This window comes from Citrus sinensis, chromosome 3 (assembly GCF_022201045.2).
Source record: "Citrus sinensis cultivar Valencia sweet orange chromosome 3, DVS_A1.0, whole genome shotgun sequence".
NCBI classification, from domain to species: domain Eukaryota; kingdom Viridiplantae; phylum Streptophyta; class Magnoliopsida; order Sapindales; family Rutaceae; genus Citrus; species Citrus sinensis.
In genome coordinates, this window is record NC_068558.1 from 11,154,671 (window position 1) to 11,172,740 (window position 18,070).

Genomic DNA, 18,070 nt, shown 5'->3' on the forward strand with positions numbered 1-18,070 from the left:
ATGTGGAAAATATGGTCACTTTCGTGAGCTTTGTCCAGAGCGCTCTTTAGATGATAATAGTCAAGGAGTTGAAGCTGCGACTGTCACCGATGCAAACTCAAAAGGCGATGTGGCGGATGGTATCGAGAGTACTAGTGGAATCAACCCGAAGTTTGGCCCATGGATGGTGGTGACTAGAAAAGGAAAGAATCGAGGAGTTAAGGAAAGTGCAAATTTACGGGATAATGGGCAAGGTAACTGGAGTAGTTTTGGTAAAGAATCTCGGTATGGCATTTTGGCTGAAGAGATTGATAAAATACAAGAGGAAGATCCTAAGGGAGATACACCCTCGGCTTTGAACAATCACGTGCCTGCCACCTCCCATAACTTTGTTTATTCTAAACCCCCAAAAACACCTAACCACCATATGAAAAAGCAGGCCCACACCCAGTTAAATGACCGAGGAAACCAAGATGCCATGGCCCCTAATAATGCAACTCCTAGTCATTTACCTGACTCTACTCGGCCCACTCCCATGCAATCCCAACGTAAACTACGTACCCAACATGCAAACCAACTTCGCCACTCAAACCCAACTACTGTTACAACTAGCTTAAACCTTTTATTTCACTAAGTCGTGTCTTTTACCACTGATACACCCCCTACGAACCATAACTCCCTGCAATTTCATGGCCAATTTACGAACTATGATGGCCACCCCCCTGACAAAGTGGCTAATGCTATTACAGAGAAGTTGGAGAATGATGATGATGGTGATGATGGTGATGACAGTGATTACATGGGAGATAGTGACTCTGAACTTGTATCGTCGGAAGGCGATGTGTCCCTGGATGAAGAGAATGTTATGGCGGCGATCCAAGAGGCTACTGAGCCTTTTGCTTAAGGTCTTTCTCTTTATCTTCTCCTAATTTAAATGGTTGACTCAATTATGTTTTGGAATGTCCAAGGAGCTGCTTCTCCAAACTTCTGTCGATCTTTTCGGACTTTGGTGAAAACTTATAAACCATTGATGGTTTCTATCTTTGAACCTCGTATTAATGGCATAAAGGCTGATAATTTCATCAGAAGAAGTGGTTTTAACAAGTCTCATAGAGTTGAGGCCACTGGTTTTTCTAGCGGTATTTGGTTGTTGTGGGATGATAGCTATGATGTGGAAATTGTTTCAAATCACACACAATTTATTCATTTTAATATATCCAAAAATAATGTTTTCTTTTCATGGGTTACGGCTATTTATGCTAGTCCTAATCCATGCAAACGGAGGGATCTTTGGAGCCACTTAGAGAGGCTGACTTCTACAATTCAGGGGCCATGGCTCGTGGGAGGGGACTTTAATTCTATTATATATGCTTCAGAAAAAAGAGGGGGCTCTTCACATCGAAGTGGTATTTGTGAGTTGTTTAAAACTTGGTTGCACTCTAACAAGTTATATGACCTCCAATTTAAAGGGCCTAAATTCACTTGGTCAAGGGGCACTCTAGCTAAACGTTTAGATAGGGCAGTCTGCAATAAAGATTGGATGGCTAGATTCACTGACAATACTGTCCTTCACTTTCTAAAAATTACGTCTGATCACAGACCGGTCCTGGTGCGTTTTGAGAAGGTCGAGGAACGGGGTAGAGGGAATAAACCTTTTCGGTTCCTGGCTGCATGGCTTACTGATAAAGGCTTCCAGAATTTAATGAATTCTAGTTTGGGGTTTGATGACTCCTACCTTGAGGCAGTCCAACGTTTTACTACCAATGTTTCTCTCTGGAATAAGAACACCTTTGGAAATATTTTTCATAAAAAGAGAAATCTTCTAGCTCGAATTGGAGGGATCTAGAGAGTTCTTGAGACTTGCACTAAACAGAGCCTAGTTCGATTGGAGCTAAAATTAAAAGTAGAATTGGAGCAAGTTCTTACTCAAGAAGAATTATTGTGGCATCAGAAATCAAGAAAGGACTGGATTATGCATGGGGATCGGAATACTGCTTTCTTTCATCAGAAAACTCTTACTCGAAGACGTCGGAACAGGATTGATGCAATTCAGAGTGATACTGGAGAGTGGTTGTATAATGTAGCAGATATTAAAGCCCATGTTGTTCAACTCTTCTTAGACCTCTATACAAACGATCAAGCAACCTTCACTCAGTATCCTCTTACAGGTTATTATCCAACCATTGACAATGCATGTGTGCCCTCGCTGAATGCCCCTTAAAGCTTCTGGCATCGATGGCCTCCATGCCATCTTCTACCAGTCTCAATGGAACATTGTAGGCCCTTTTTTCTGTCATTTTATTACGGAGATCTTTAGTAGTGGAAATATTCTATCAGAGACCAATAAGACCTTAGTAGTCCTTATCCCAAAGATGGACCATCCCACTTCTTTCAGAATGTACCGGCCTATTAGCTTATGTACAGTGACTTATAAGACTGTAACAAAGATTATTGGGAACAGGTTGAAAGCTATCTTACCAGAACTCATTGGTCCCTACCAAACAAGTTTTGTGCCGGGTCGACACATTATTGAAAACATTATCGTAGCACAAGAGATTATATATTCTATGAGAAGGAAAACTGGAAACAGGGGGCAGATGGCTATTAAAGTAGATTTGGAGAAGGCTTATGATAGGCTTAGTTGGGACTTTATTCAAGACACTCTCCTCAAAGCAGGACTTCCCACTGATTTTGTGCATATTACAATGAATTGCATCACCACTACTCGGATGAATGTTCTTTGGGGGGGAGAATTTAAGGATGATTTTCTTCCATCGAGGGGAATAAGACAAAGGGATCCTATATCTCCTTATATTTTTGTCCTTTGCATTGAGAGGCTCAGCCATGGAATCTGTCATGCATTCAATATGGGAGAATGGAAACTGATTCGGCTTGCTCGGCATGGAACCCCTTTTACTCATCTTTTTTTTGCTGATGACCTCCTATTGCTTGCGGAGGCTTCTTGTGATCAAGCTAAAGTTCTAAATACAATACTGGATGTCTTTTGTACTAGCTCTGGAGAAAAGGTCAATAAGGCTAAAACTCATATATTTTTTTCTAAAAATGTTTCCACAGGTACAGCTAGAAAAATTGGTCAGATGTTGGGTTTCTCTGTCATGGATAATCTTGGAAGGTATCTTGGAATGCCACTTCTTCATTCACGGGTGTCTAAGAATACTTACCAAGGCATCGTTGATACTATAGAGAGACGACTTTCTGGGTGGAATGCGTCGCATTTGTCTCTAGCTGGCAAAATAACTCTTGCTCAATCCGTCATCCAAGTTGTACCCATCTATGCTATGCAAACTACAAGTCTTCCAGTGTGTGTCAAAGCTAAAATTGATCAAGCTTGCAAAAAGTTCATTTGGAGTAGAGCTAATCCTCAATGGAAGATAAGTCTTGTGAGCTGGGATAAAGTTTGTCAACCTAAGAGCTGTGGTGGTTTAGGCTTAAAAAATCTAGAAGTAATGAATAAAGCGTTGCTGATGAAAGCGGGGTGGAATCTTATTTCGTCCCCTAGCAGCCTTTGGACCAGAGTATTACTTACAAAGTATGGGTTGAATAAAGAGAACTTGCCATCAGTCTTGCCAACGAAAAATGGTTCATACTTGTGGAAGTCCATTGGTAAAGTATAGAAGGATACAATAATAAGGATTCAGTGGAATATTGGAGATGGCAAAAAGGTTTGTTTTTGGTGGGACTGCTGGGTTACAAAAGCTCAACCATTGCTTGTCCATGCTCTGGCCCCGATTCCTGCTGAGATTATTAATAAGACTGCTGCTGAGTTTATTGATGCACATGGTAATTGGAATTGGGTAAGTTTCAGCCACCTTCTCCCCAACAATATCCTTCTACGAATTGCCTCATTTAGACCACCAATGGAAGGCTATGGAGAAGATCAGATTTTTTGGTCTGAATCTAAAAAAGGAAATTTCACTGTAAAATCAGCATATGATGCTCTTTCCAAAGAGCTTAAGGGAGATGATGATCAAATATAGAGCTGTGTATGGCGCTGGAATGGTCCTCAAAGTATTCGTGTTTTCCTTTGGTTGGTGTTGCATAATAGATTGAAAACAAAAACTGAGATTTCAAGAAGACGTGTTCACTTAGATAGCAATTGTGATCGTTGTGGTGATGGAGATGAGAATACTTTGCATGTGTTACGAGACTGCATGGTAGCTGGGAGATTTTGGTACGCCATCCTCCCAATACATCAACGTCAATATTTTTTCTCTCTGACCTTGAAAGACTGGATGAGCTATAATTTGACGAACGCGGACCAGTTTGGATCAGATCTCAGTTGGAATATTTACTTTGGGGTAGCTATATGGTGTCTCTGGTTTTGGCGTAATAAATTTTTATTTCAAGACATGACTTGGGATTGTGCTACTATGATATTTGAAGTCAAGATAAAAGCTACAGAATTTCAACGGATTAGTAACACACTTATGGGCATGAATAATCGCCGGGTTGCGAAGTGGATATGTTAGTCTCCTCTATTCTGGCCTTGGTGTAAGTTAAATACTGATGGTGCTGCAAAAAAGACAGGGGAAGCAAGTGCAGGCGGTCTTATCAGAGATCATAATGGGGCTTGGATGGCCAGCTTTGGAATGAATATTGGATCGTGCTCGGTTACAGTAGCTGAGCTTTGGGGCCTATATCAAGGTTTAAATATTGCTTGGCAAAATGGGATCCGATGGTTACAAGTTGAAGTTGACAGCATCTATATTCTCCAACTAGTCACCACCTCTATGATTACAACTAATGAGCTATCTCCTTTGATTAAGTCAATTAAAGATTTCATTAGTCGCAGCTGGTGCATTACCATTAATCATGTTTACAGGGAGGCTAATTTTGCAGCGGACTTCTTAGCAAACCATGCCCTATCTTTTCCTTTGGGTCTTCATTTGTTCCCAAATCCTCCTCTTGGTATCATTGCTTACCTTCAGCATGACATGTATGGGGTAGCTTACCCACGTTTTGTTTTTCCTTAGCTCTTTTTAGAGCCCTTTTGTATCAAAAAAAATGTAAATTAATTATTAATATTTTACTTTTAGGATTAATTTAATAAATTATTTTTTTACAAAAAGATTATTAGAAAGGTTGTTACAAGAATATTAAACATTACTTTAAATTAACTTGTATTAATTAATTTATAAATAATATTAGTAAGATTGTTGTAAGAGAATGAAATATCAATTATTTTATGCTAATGTTTATTTTTTAATTTGCTAATAAGTAATTTATTAATTAAATTTTTTATTGATTAAAAAATTAACAAAAATATTAACAAATTAATTTATCGGTTAATTTCCTAGTTACCTTTTTTTATTGATTAAAAAATTAATGTAAAAAATATTGTTATAAGAGTATTATTATAAAAACAAAGAAAAATAAAAACAAGGGGTGACTTCAGGTGTTTTTCAAAATAGAAAAACTAAATACTCACTAAAGTTAAAATATATAAATTAAACCTAATATTTATCCAAATATTAAGCTTCATAATGCATGATGGCAAAACTGTAATATCACAATAAAAAAATAAAATTTTATACACAAAAAAGGAAAAATTCTTATTGTTTCATGCTACTGCAAATTAGCTGTAGTGTTGCAAACAATGTTGCCTGCTGTATTATCTTCAGAATGTTATATGAAGAAAAACCAAAAACTGTTCTACAATGGAATTTGGATCCCGAACCAAGCAAAACAAACAAAACAAATGAAACGATTGTTTATTTGCCGAGGACTTTAACATTGAGAGTCCACTGGACCTTCCCTTCCGGTAGAGGGATGGCTTTGGGTAAGCGCATAGGAACCTCGTATTCCGCAAAAGCAGACAGAGGTGATGGGAGATGCAGGTTTTCAGGCTCAATAGAAATCGAAAGTTGTCTTGCCACCTAAAATTGTATATATGGTATCAGTAAAATAGAAAATTGAAAGCAATACCAATAACTGTTAGGAAATTAATGGGTGAAGCAGACACGCAGCTAAAGTGAATTTGGAAGAAAATAAAGAACAAGCACAATAAAGGACACCAGAAATTACGTGGTTCGGCTTTTAGCCTACGTCCACGAGCGAAAACAGAAGGAAAATATTATACTAGTGAAAAGGAGTTACAAGTATTGTAGTATTTTAGCTCACCACCCAAAACCCCAATACACCCAAACTCTCAAATCACTAAACACACAAAACTCTCTACTCTGCAAGAATTACTTTTCACAACTCTCGACTCTCTCTACAAAATTGGATGCACGCTCTTAAATTGAGAGCTTGTATTTATAGGCAAAACTTTACCAAGAAAGTAAAAAAGGTGGCTTTAATTTTCAACCAATACAGCTGCAAATTTCAAGTTTTCAAACTTTGAAATTTTGGGCTTTGAATTTTTCATTTTCTTTTTCAAACATCTGGTGCCAACCATTTTGCTTCTTCAAACCTTCTAGATGCTGCAGTCAAATCTTTTGACATTCTCCCACTTGGAGATTTGATTGAGGAGCAATCAATCTCCACACTATCCTTTCTGCTTCGCCATAATCATGTTGCCTACGTTTCTGCTAGGCCACAAGAGGATCTACTCCAAATAAACTTGTCAGCATTGATCGGCTTGGTCAAAACATCTGTTAGGTTCTCCTTCGTATGGATTTTCTGTAAATCCACACTTCTGTCTTCCACTACTTCTCGAACGAAGTGATACTGAACTCCTATGTGCTTTGTCCTGGAATGAAATGCTGGATTCCTTGCAATGTGCAAGGCACTCTAACTATCACAAAATACAGGAATTTTCTGTTGTTTGTGCCCGAGCTCCTCCAATAATCTTTGTATCCAAATAGCTTCCTTGCAAGCTTGTATAACTGCCATGTATTCTGCTTCTATTGTAGATAAAGCAACAATGGTCTGCGGTTTCAAAACCCAGCTTACAGTTGCTCCTGCAAGTGTAAACACATAACCAGTAGTGGATTTCCTTTTATCAAGGTCTCCTGCAAAATCTGAATCCACATAGCCCCTGACAGTAAACTCTGATCCTCCATAACATAATGCAACATCTGAGGTTCCTCTTATGTATCTCAGAATCCTCTTCACAGTTATCCAATGCTCTCCACCAGGATTCGCCATGTATCGACTAACTGCTCCCACTGCTTGTGCAATGTCTGATCTAGTACATATCATAGCGAACATCAAACTTCCCACTGCTGATGCATACAGTACTTGAGACATCTCCTTCCTCTCTGCTTCATTGCTAGGACACATACTTGAGGATAATTTGAAATTAACAGGAAGTGGGGTAAAAATTGACTTACAATCTTGCATGTTGAAGCGCCGCAAGATTTTCTTCAAGTAATTCTTCTGTGAAAGCTAAATCTTCCTGTTATTTCTGTCTCAGTGAATTTGCATCCCTAGAATCTTGTTTGCTGGTCCCAAGTCCTTCATTTCAAACTCCCTAGCCAACTATGCCTTCAATTTTTGGATTCGATCTTTGTTTGGGCCTACTACCAACATGTCATCCACATACAACAGTAAAATAATGAAATCATTATCTTTAAACCTTTTGTAATATGCACAATGGTCTGAGCTGAGTCTGTTGTATCCAACGCTCATGATGAAGGAATCAAATCTCTTATACCAACACCTCGGCGCCTGTTTGAGATCGTATAGAGATTTGTTCAACCTGCAAACCAAGTTTTCCTTTCCTGTTTCTGCAAAACCTTCTGGTTGGAGCATATATATTTCTTCTTCAAGTTCTCTATGAAGAAACGCAGTTTTCACATCTAACTGCTCAAGATATAAGTCAAATGTAGCACGCATCGTCAAGACTACTCTGACTATTGTGAGTCAAACCACCAGAGAAAATATCTCGTTGAAGCCAATACCTTCTTTTTTAGCATATCATTTCACCACCAATCTCCCACGATACTGCTCCACTTGGTCATTGTCATCACGTTTGATCTTGTAGACCCATTTGTTTCCAATGGCTTTTCTTTCGTGTGGTAGTGGTACAAGTTCCCATGTCTTGTTCTTATGTAGAGCTTCAATTTCTTCCTACATTGCTGTTATCCACAAAGCAACATCTGAGCTGTTTGAAGCTTCATAGAAAGTTGATGGCTCTCCATCCTCTGTTAGAAGATAGTACGCAACATTGATCTCTGTGACATACTCCGAGTGCCACGCCGGCGGTCATCTCTCACGAGTTGACCGACAAACTTCTGAAGCCTCAGACTCGATTGGTTCTTATTCCTCGTGCTCTGGTGCTGCTTCAGAATAATCTAAATCTTCTGGATTATTCTCCACATATACCGGTATAGTCTCTGACTTTTCTTTTACCCTGCTATCATCCTCATCTCTCCTTTGCAGTTGATCTTCTACAAAAATAACATCTCTGCTGATTACGATCTTATGGGCAGTGGGGTCCCACAGACGATACCTCTTTACTGCATCAGCATATCCCAAGAAAATCCATCTTCTAGATTTTGCATCCAGCTTGTTCTTTCTTGGGCATTGTACATCACGTATATAGGACATCCAAATGCATGTAGGTAGGAATAATCAGCTGGCTTTCCAGTCCACATCTCCATCGCTGTTTTCAGCCCAATAGCTGTAGATGGTGACCGATTTACTATATAACAGGCAGTTTTGGCTGCTTCTGCACATAATAAATTGGGTAGACCAGCAGTCCTCAACATAGCTCTTATCCGTTCTGTAAGAGTTCTATTCATCTGCTCTGCCACTCTATTTTGTTGAGGAGTGTATGCTACCGTGAACTGCCTCTGAATACCTTCTTGCTTATAGAAAGCAAGAAACTCGCCGTCTGTATACTCTCAACCATTATCTATCCTAAAGCACTTGATCTTTTTACCAGATTCAAGTTCCACCCGCGCTTTGTATTATTTAAACACTAGAAATACATCTAACTTTTTCTTAATTGGATACACCCAACATCTCCTGGAATAATCATCAATGAAAGTCACCATGTACTTTGCACCTCCCATGGATGTATTCGGTGATTCCCAAACATCAGAGTGAATCAAGTCTAGAATGCATTTACTTCTAACAATAGATCTACTGAATTTTAATCTATGCTGCTTACTTGTAACATAATGCTCGCAAAATGGTAAACTTACCGATTTGAGCCCCGGAAGCAATTTTCGCTCAGAGAGAATCTTTAAACCTTGTTCTGACATGTGACCAAGTTTGAGATGCCACATCATCATTGACTCTTCTCCATTTGATGCGACACACGCATCAGCCTCCTATAGTGTTTCTCCTTTAAGCATGAATAGATTAGCACCAATCTTTTCTGCCTTCATCAATATAAGCGCGCCTTTAACGATCTTCATAATTTCATTCTCCACATGAGTTTTGTACCCATGACTATCCATTTGTCCCAAAGATAATAGATTTTTTTTTCAGGTTATTGACATGTCGTACCTCCCCAATTGTGCGAATTGTACCATCAAACATTTTTATTTTGATAGTACCAATACCAGCGATCTCCAAGGCATGATCATTACCCATATATACAGATCCTCCAGAGATAGGTTTATATGTGTGGAACAATTCTCTCCTATAGGTCATGTGCTAGGTAGCTCCTGAGTCTATAAGCCAGACATCAGATAGTCGTTTTCTGCCTTCTGAAATAATTGTTGCCTCACTGTAAAGAATTTCGCTATCATCTGAGGTACTTGCTACACACCCCTGAGCATTTGATGACTCAGGTTCTTTACCCTATTTTCTCTTCTGGTTACTCCAATACTCTTTCTTGACATGCTCTTTCTTGCCACAGTTGTAGCATTTAACATTCTTCTTACTTCTGAATTTTGATCTACCATGATTGTGACTCCCACTGGGGCCACGTTTTGTTGATCTCCCTCTCGTCACCGATAGCGCCTCCGCTTGCTGCGAACTTGCTTGTCTGTTTTTCTTATTTTTCTGCATGCTCTCCTCATTTAATTCGGAGGCTACAACATCATCGAAAACTAGACTATCCACTGGATTGTTGTTCGTCAGGTTTATGATAAGTTGATCATACGAATCTGGTAGACTTTGAAGTAGAAGCTCTGTACGTTCATTCTCCTCTATATTATGACCTAACATTGTGAATTGTGAAAATGGAGTCTTCAAGGTGTTGATGTGGTCGGTCACCATTGTAGATTCCGCTATTCGAAGAGTATAGAGTTTCCTCTTTAAGAAGATTTTGTTGTGTAGTGACTTGGCCTCGTACAATTTTGTGAGAGTATCCCATATTTCCTTCGCTGTATTTTTCTCTGCCACACTGAATAATACTCCATTTTCAAGTGCCAAGTGTAGATCAGAAATGGCGTTGCCATCTATCTCGTTCCACTTGTCATCAGTTATCTCAATGGGCCTTTCTCCAATTGCTGCCAAGCAATTATTTTTCCTTAATACAGCTTTTATCTTTATTTTCCACCACGAAAAATTATTTCTGTTAAACTTCACAATTTCATACTTTGCTGCCATTTTGTTGATAAATACCACACACAAGCTAGTGTACCACCCTGAATAGTTGTGAGTATGTGTGAGAATGCACACCATGAAAGTTCTCAAGAAAGACTGGAGGGGTCACAATGGTCCCACTTAAAATCCAGACTCCTTAAGCTCTTATCGCCTTTATGACAGAACTTTCCTAAACATGTACCAAACCACACAATTACTTTACTCACACCACTATTCCCTGCTTTGCACCACAAAATTCTTGGATCGCTCCCACCGTTTTTCTTGTGAATAGTACTGTATATGTGAACAGTACTGTATACGTGAATAGTACAGTATATGTGAATAGTACCCCATTACGTGAACAGTACCCAACTCCAAAAATACAACCAATAGCTCTGATACCACTGTTAAGAAATTGATGGGTGAAGCATACACGCAGCTAAAGTGAAATTGGAAGAAAATAAAGAACAAGCACAATAAATGACACCAGAAATTATGTGGTTCCACGGGCGAAAACAGAAGGAAAATATTATACTAGTGAAAAGGGGTTACAAGTATTGTAGTATTTTAGCTCACTACCCAAAACCCCAATACACCCAAACTCTCAAATCACTAAACACACAAAACTCTCTGCTCTGCAAGAATTACTTTTCACAACTCTCGACTCTCTCTACAAAATTGGATGCAAGCTCTTAAATTGAGAGCTTGTATTTATAGGCAAAACTTTGCTAAGAAAGTAAAAAAGGTGGCTTTAATTTTCAACCAATACAGCTGCAAATTTCAAGTTTTCAAACTTTGAAATTTTGAGCTTTGAATTTTTCATTTTCTTTTTCAAACATCCGGTGCCTACCATTTTGCTTCTTTAAACCTTCTAGATGCAACTTCTAGATGCTGCAGTCAAATCTTTTGACAATAACTAGCTAAAAGAAACTCTATCAATGGCAAGTCCAGAATATTTAAGGTAACCCCAGTGCTTGTATAATATTGCCAAAATCTATATCTTCATGGATTAAGACGCAAAATTTCAATTTATATTACCATGTGGATCTGTTGCTCACAATTGGCTACCATACAATCACACCCTAGCAGAAATTGACCATGCCACCATGGAAATTCAATTTCACATGTAGGAAATCCTTCTAAATTGTACAAAGTTTTTTCATCTACTTAAACATGCTTGAAATTTATTTTATCATTCCCGTTCATGGACGCTATGCAATGTACAATTAGAAATGTATCCAATATGAAATTACACGGTAAAAATAAAATATCTATACACACATAGTCAATAGTACTGTAACATATGTGAATTAAATGAATAAAAAGAGGCGGTTAAAGGTTAAAATAAATAAAAGAATAAGCTCGAAAACAGGAGAGGGAAGCCACATGTGTGAGTGAGAGAAGCTACCAACTACAGACCCAAAAACCCGACCCGACCCGCAAACGTGACCCAGTCGTAACTTCCATTTCCGGCCACCGTTCCGGTCAAGCTCGGTACCAATCTGAAGCTTGAAGACTGGCCATCATACCTCTACCGTTCACGTCGTCGAAAAATAACCAGAACGCCGGTGACCAAAGCTTGAAAACCTGCGATTGTTTCGCTTTGCTCCGCCGGGATTTTCGCCAGTTTTGGGTGACACCACCAGTTGGATTTTGTTCCCCACGACTCCCTCTTTCATTTCCAACCATCCATAGCCACCGGGAGTCATTGTTTCGCCGCCGTCCAATTGTTGAAAATTCACGGCTACCGAGCTAGATTCTGGCATCGTTGCCACGCGTTGGAGCTCACCGCTGGTATCATTGAACTTAGCTTGGCCAAAAGTGTCTAACCCGTACTTCCCGGCCAACGTTGACCAAATTTCGGTGACCATTGACCGGCAAGGGCATTTGGTAATTTCACACTCTTGAGGGCAATTTTGTAATTTTCTGAGCCTATGGATATTTTAGTAATTCATGGAATTGAGGATTGGGTGTAATTACGATTCCGAGGGTAATTTGGTAATTTATGATTTTAGAGTATTTTAACGATTTACGGATTCGAGGGTATTTTAGTAATTTTATCGACACGGGAGTTGTAAATTATTGCATAAATTTAGTCCTAATTCTGATTTACGGAAAATAATTATGTCGTTTCCTTGATTTAGGAGGATTTGCGAGCAAGAACCAGTCCGCGGACGTGGACGATAACCGAGCATGAACACTGTCACTGTGAGTAGAATATACAAAACCTATTTTCATAGTTAATTATGATAGTAAAGCATGTTTGTTAAATAAGTATTTTAAATGTTATGATTTAATGATTTCCTCGAAATGGATTTTATACACGCATTGATATTATATTAAAATGTTTAGTCAATGGTTTTCTGTGTCGACTTTGAATGAAATATGATAGTATTTTAAAGATGAGAAAAGTGGATTTAGATGTGATAATGAAAAGAAATGTATGATTTAAAGTATGATTAGAATATACATGAATATGAGTATAGAGATTGTTTTTAAAATCATTGGATAGTACCCTTTCCTCTAGATACAGTGATACAGATGAGATGAGATGAGAGGCATTTGGGGCCCGTCTGAACACACATACAGGCTTTGGTCCGTGTGTTTGGGCGCTTTTGCCTTTTGGGGGCATATGCATGCGGTATGATGATTATAGAGATACAGATATGAGATACAAACAGATATTGAGATACAGATATTACAGATTATATGAATGAGATACAGACTTTTGGGGCCCATTTGAGTACACACAGAGGCTTTGGGCCGTGTGCTTGGGCACTTTTGAACCCTCCGACGCTCAAGTTAGTTTCTAGGCCTTTGGGAAAAACTTGTGCCACCACTCATGTTGCTTAATAAACATTCTTTAAAATCAAAAGCTTTTTGAGTAATTTGCAGAAAAATAAAGTAGAGTGTAAAAGAAAGAATTTTCCATGAAAAGAAGAGAGAAAGAGATCCCCCACCCTCAAAAGTCAAGGATGAGATAAAAGTAATGCCTCCACTCTCCATTTTTTCTCCTTTTTCCGTTACCAAACAGTACCTAGACATTCAATGAGCAACTGATGAATTTAATGAATGTAACTTGCTTGGTACAAGTAGTTTTGGATCAGTTTATAAAGGAACCATTTCCGACGAGACTAATGTTGCGATAACGATTTTCAATCTGCAACACTAGAGGCACTTATCACGCTAGCATCTTGGGCCCATCTGCACATCCACCAAAAACCCATCGGTTTGTTAAATGTCAATAACTTTTATGATGGTTTTATCGCATTTCTTAACCATGCAATAAAAAACTATTTCATTCCTTCTAATGTGAAAAAACTTTTTATTTGTACTCACACTGCTAATGAGCTACTTGATCTGTTACAAGCTTATAAACCGGAGCCAGACCCCTGGACCTTTGTGTTGGAGCGCCCAAATAATGATGGTAACAGTAGCCGCAGTAAGAAGTACAAATTAGATTTAACTCTCCGCTTGTAAATATTTTTTTCTGTGTTGCACCACCCAGGTGATGTCTTCTAAACTCTACTTCTTTCCTTTCAAACATTGAGGACAATGTTTCGTTCTGGTTGGGGGAGAGAATAGTCGACAATTGTGGAATTTTGATTAAATTTTTACTAATTTTTTGTTGTAGAAACTAACTATTACTAACTTTTTGTGTTGAAGATGGCTGAATATGGAGGGTAATGGCTCTAGAAACGCATCTTCATCGTTTAAAAAAAAAAATTTTTTTAAATTTATTAAAAAATTTTAAAAAAAATTCTTTTTCTTTATTAAGTTTTGATGTTCATTTTTCTTCGTCTTTTTAATTTCTCCTCTATAAATATACATTTTTCAATTTTTGAGTCGAAGATGGCTGAATATGGAGTGTAGTTCCTCTAGAAACGCATCTTCTTTAAAAAAAAAAAACCATTTTTGTTTTCTATCATTTTACGTGTAACTTTTCTAATTAGTTTTTATACATCATTTTCACATTTCTACATGCATATTTGCCTTTCATGATTAGAATAGGTTCGGGGGTAGAATGTTGTTTGAAAAAAAAAATTTGTGTGATTTGTTTTAACATTGGATAATATGATTAATTTCAAATTTTAGTATTTGTATTATCTTTGGTCTTAAGTGATGTTACGTTATGTTTGCTACTCTACATGTTGATGTCGGAGACAAATGTGAGTTGCTTGAAGGAATGAACATGTCATAATAAGTACCAAGTGAGTTTTTGAGCCTATTATTTTTTTTGGAGAATAACCCTTTTGCCCACTCTTTATACAGCTTAGCAGTTTATTATTTTACACATGATCTCTAAATTGCTTTCGAGTTAACCCCTAAAAAAAATTGTAAAATAAAAAAAAATGTGTGTTGTTACATTGGGAGGCCCATCTAACTAATAGATATGGATGATTATTTAGAGCTTTAAAAGACGATGGAAAGGCCATCTTTGATCCGTTTGAGCCTTTCTAGCCATCTCTTTTATTAAATATCCATAGTTAACCCTTTTGAGCCTTTTTTTTTAAAAAAAAAAACATTTTCTTTGTCAACTTATCATCTTGACCCACTCCGATTTGGAGTATTACCCGATGTCTTATAAGTTCCATCACCTATTTATGTTTGAGAAAAATGTAAATAATTATTTTGTTCAATGAAGTTATGCCAAAAAAAAAAGAGAAAAAAAAACACAAAATTTGTTGTTTCAAAAGAATAAAAATAAAAATAATAGGTGATATCCACCTTGCAACTTCCAAAAAAAAAAAATCTCTGCATTTTTCTCAAACATACACTTTGTTTTCCTTATTTCCCTTCTTTGTTAGCCATGTCCCTAGCCTACGTTACTTCTTAATAAAAGTCCTTCTTGATTTTAGGGAAGTATAGTTTGAAGTAGAAGCTAGTTATATGGGCTAAAAAGATGTAGTGATGCATAATTAAAAAAAAGATAAATAAAGTGGGTTGACTAGCATTTTTGTTTGACTTGAGATCGTATTATTTCTAAGCTGAGAGCATATTTATTTCATCTTAGTGAGAGCATGTGATATTACTTCTTTATTATTTTCTCTCTCAATTACCATTCATTGGAGTGACTATTTTTAGTGGGTTTAATTTATTTGTGAGAGTGTCACTACTTCCAGTGAGATTTTGGGGTTTGATATGTCATTCTTGAAAGTAGATATAACAAAGCCTACTGGACTAATTCATGTGGATGGTTGATGTGAGTGTGATGTTGCTTTAGACTGGAGATAATGCTTATACTTTTATTTGATTGCTATCATTAATCTGATTGAATAAACACGAGTGTTTCTAAATTTAAAAAAAAAATCATTTTGAATTTGAATTTTATTTTCGCTTCATTTGCTAGGGACTAGCAATAAGCTGGTTGGGGGGTGTGTTAAGTGTTAGAAAATGCATATTTATAAAGGAGAAAACCGTCATTTTACATTTTAAGTCTTACTAACACCTTTACTTTTATGAATTTAACCTTCTTTTGATTTAATTCCGTTTGTTTTATTTTAATTAAGTATTTTATGTATTTTAGGGGCATCATAGTCATTTCACAATAAACGAGAGATCAGATGGCAAAACGGACATCACTTTTGAACTCAGGATGGTCGAAAGCCTTAGGAGGAGCATAAAAGGAAAAATGGCACTGTTCACATGTACGATACTATTTACTTGTACGGTACTGAATACGTTACTGTTCACGACACTATTCACATATACGGACGATGACGTGGCATTGACCGATGATGTGGCATTGACTGATGAGGTGTCACGATCCTGTTGGGCTAAAATTCTTATGTACTGTTGATGGTGACGTGGCAGCATATCAGTGGACGAAAAATCTCGCGTACAGTACATGCATCACACAGGATTATTTTCAACCAAACCGTGTTACTGTTCATCCGCGTGGTTAAACCGCGTACTGTTGACTGGTGACGTGGCGCAATCCTGAGCGTCCAAACTGTTTTTAATCCGATGGCCATGATTTACTTCATATATCTATAAAAAGGGGGCCTCTCCCCCCTAATTTGATATCTCTGAATCCATTTTTGGACTCCATTTTCTGTAATTCCCTCTCCATCTTGTATTTTCTACGTATTTTAATAAATTCCCATTTTGCCCTTAGTTCAATTATGAGTAGCTAATTTTCTTTCAAGCTTGGGTTGAAGGTGAAGTCTCAACATGTGTCATGGGCGTAATTTGGTAAATTTATTTTCTCTCCACCTCTAGTTTTTGTGGATGTTTTGACTTCTCGTCGACAAATAATAATAATCTTGTCTAGATACCGCCTTGGTTACACCGGCTCTCTAGTATAAGGTTATTATTATTTGGCACGATAAGCCCTTAGCACCATATTGATTAGAGTGTGGTTCATGAGGTGTGGATTCCCCCCTCATGATTTAATTGGTATTAATAAGGAATATTTAGCCCATGGTGCATGTTGATACGGATCCAGATACCCAAGTACGTCATTTCAATAGAATTCTCTTCAATTTATTCTCGCCATTTCAATTCCAATTTTAGAATTTATTCTTGCCATTTTCATTTAAGTTTTAGCATATTCCAAATCATTTCCACCACAAATCCAATCACCCATTTACAAAATTAATTCTACACACAATTAAAATCCACCTCCTCGTGGGATCGACACTCGTCACCATTGATGTATACTACAATAGATTCGTGCGCTTGCGAGTACATTAAAATTTGCACAACAAGTTTTTGGCGCCGTTGCCGGGGAGGTAAGTAATTTTAATTCATAGAATTAATTTTTGTGAATAATTTCTTTTAATTGTTTTCTTGTAATTTTGTTTTTATTAAAAAAAAAGTGAATCTACATTTAAAGGTTAGTATTTATTTTCTTTTTCTCCTCTTTAAAATTCTGTAATTTAATTTTCAATTTATTTTTCTTTGTAATTTTTTTTTGTTTATCTTATTAATATATTTTTAGTTAATTTATTTCACGTATTTGTTTTTGTGTATTTTTATAGAAAGGTTTTAATAGCGCAATAAGGTTAGTATCGTAATTTCTCCTTTTTCTTTATTTTGTTTCCATTTATTTTTGTGTTCCTTGCATGCATGGTCGTAGGTTATTATTTCCTAATCTTGAACCTATAGACCTTGAACTTGAGAAAACACTTCGCACACACAAACAAGTAAAAAATAAAATGGATTTGCAACCACAAGAGAGGCCATTTAAGGACTATTTTAGTCCCTTAGCTAATTTGAGCACATCATGTATAAGATACCCAAATGTAGCTGCTAGGAGTTTTGACCTAAAACCTAGTGTGCTAAATTGTCTCCCAACATTTTATGGCCTAGAAAATGATAACCCATATAATCATCTGAATGATTTTCATGCTATTTGTCAAACTTTTAAATACGAAAATTTTTCAGACGATGATGTTAAACTCAGATTATTCCCATTTTCTTTAAAGGATAGAGCTCGCTCATGGCTTAATACATTACCTGCTAATAGCATTTCATCATGGGAACAAATGGTAACAAAATTTTTGAATAAATATTTCCCAGTGCATAAAACCAATGCTATTCGCAGGGAAATCTCAGAGTTTACCCAGAGAGATGACGAGCAGTTTTTCGAAACGTGGGAGCGATTCAATGGGCTACTCTTGAAGTGTCCACATCATGGGTA

The 18,070-nt window shown here is 37.2% G+C and overlaps 1 non-coding gene across 1 annotated transcript; it reads right to left on the reverse strand.

Moving 5' to 3' along the window:
- Nucleotides 1-17,966: 17,966 nt before the first annotated feature.
- LOC127901653 (small nucleolar RNA R71) lies at nucleotides 17,967-18,070 on the reverse strand. Its single transcript, XR_008053897.1, has one exon. It is a non-coding gene; the product is annotated as a small nucleolar RNA R71 (small nucleolar RNA).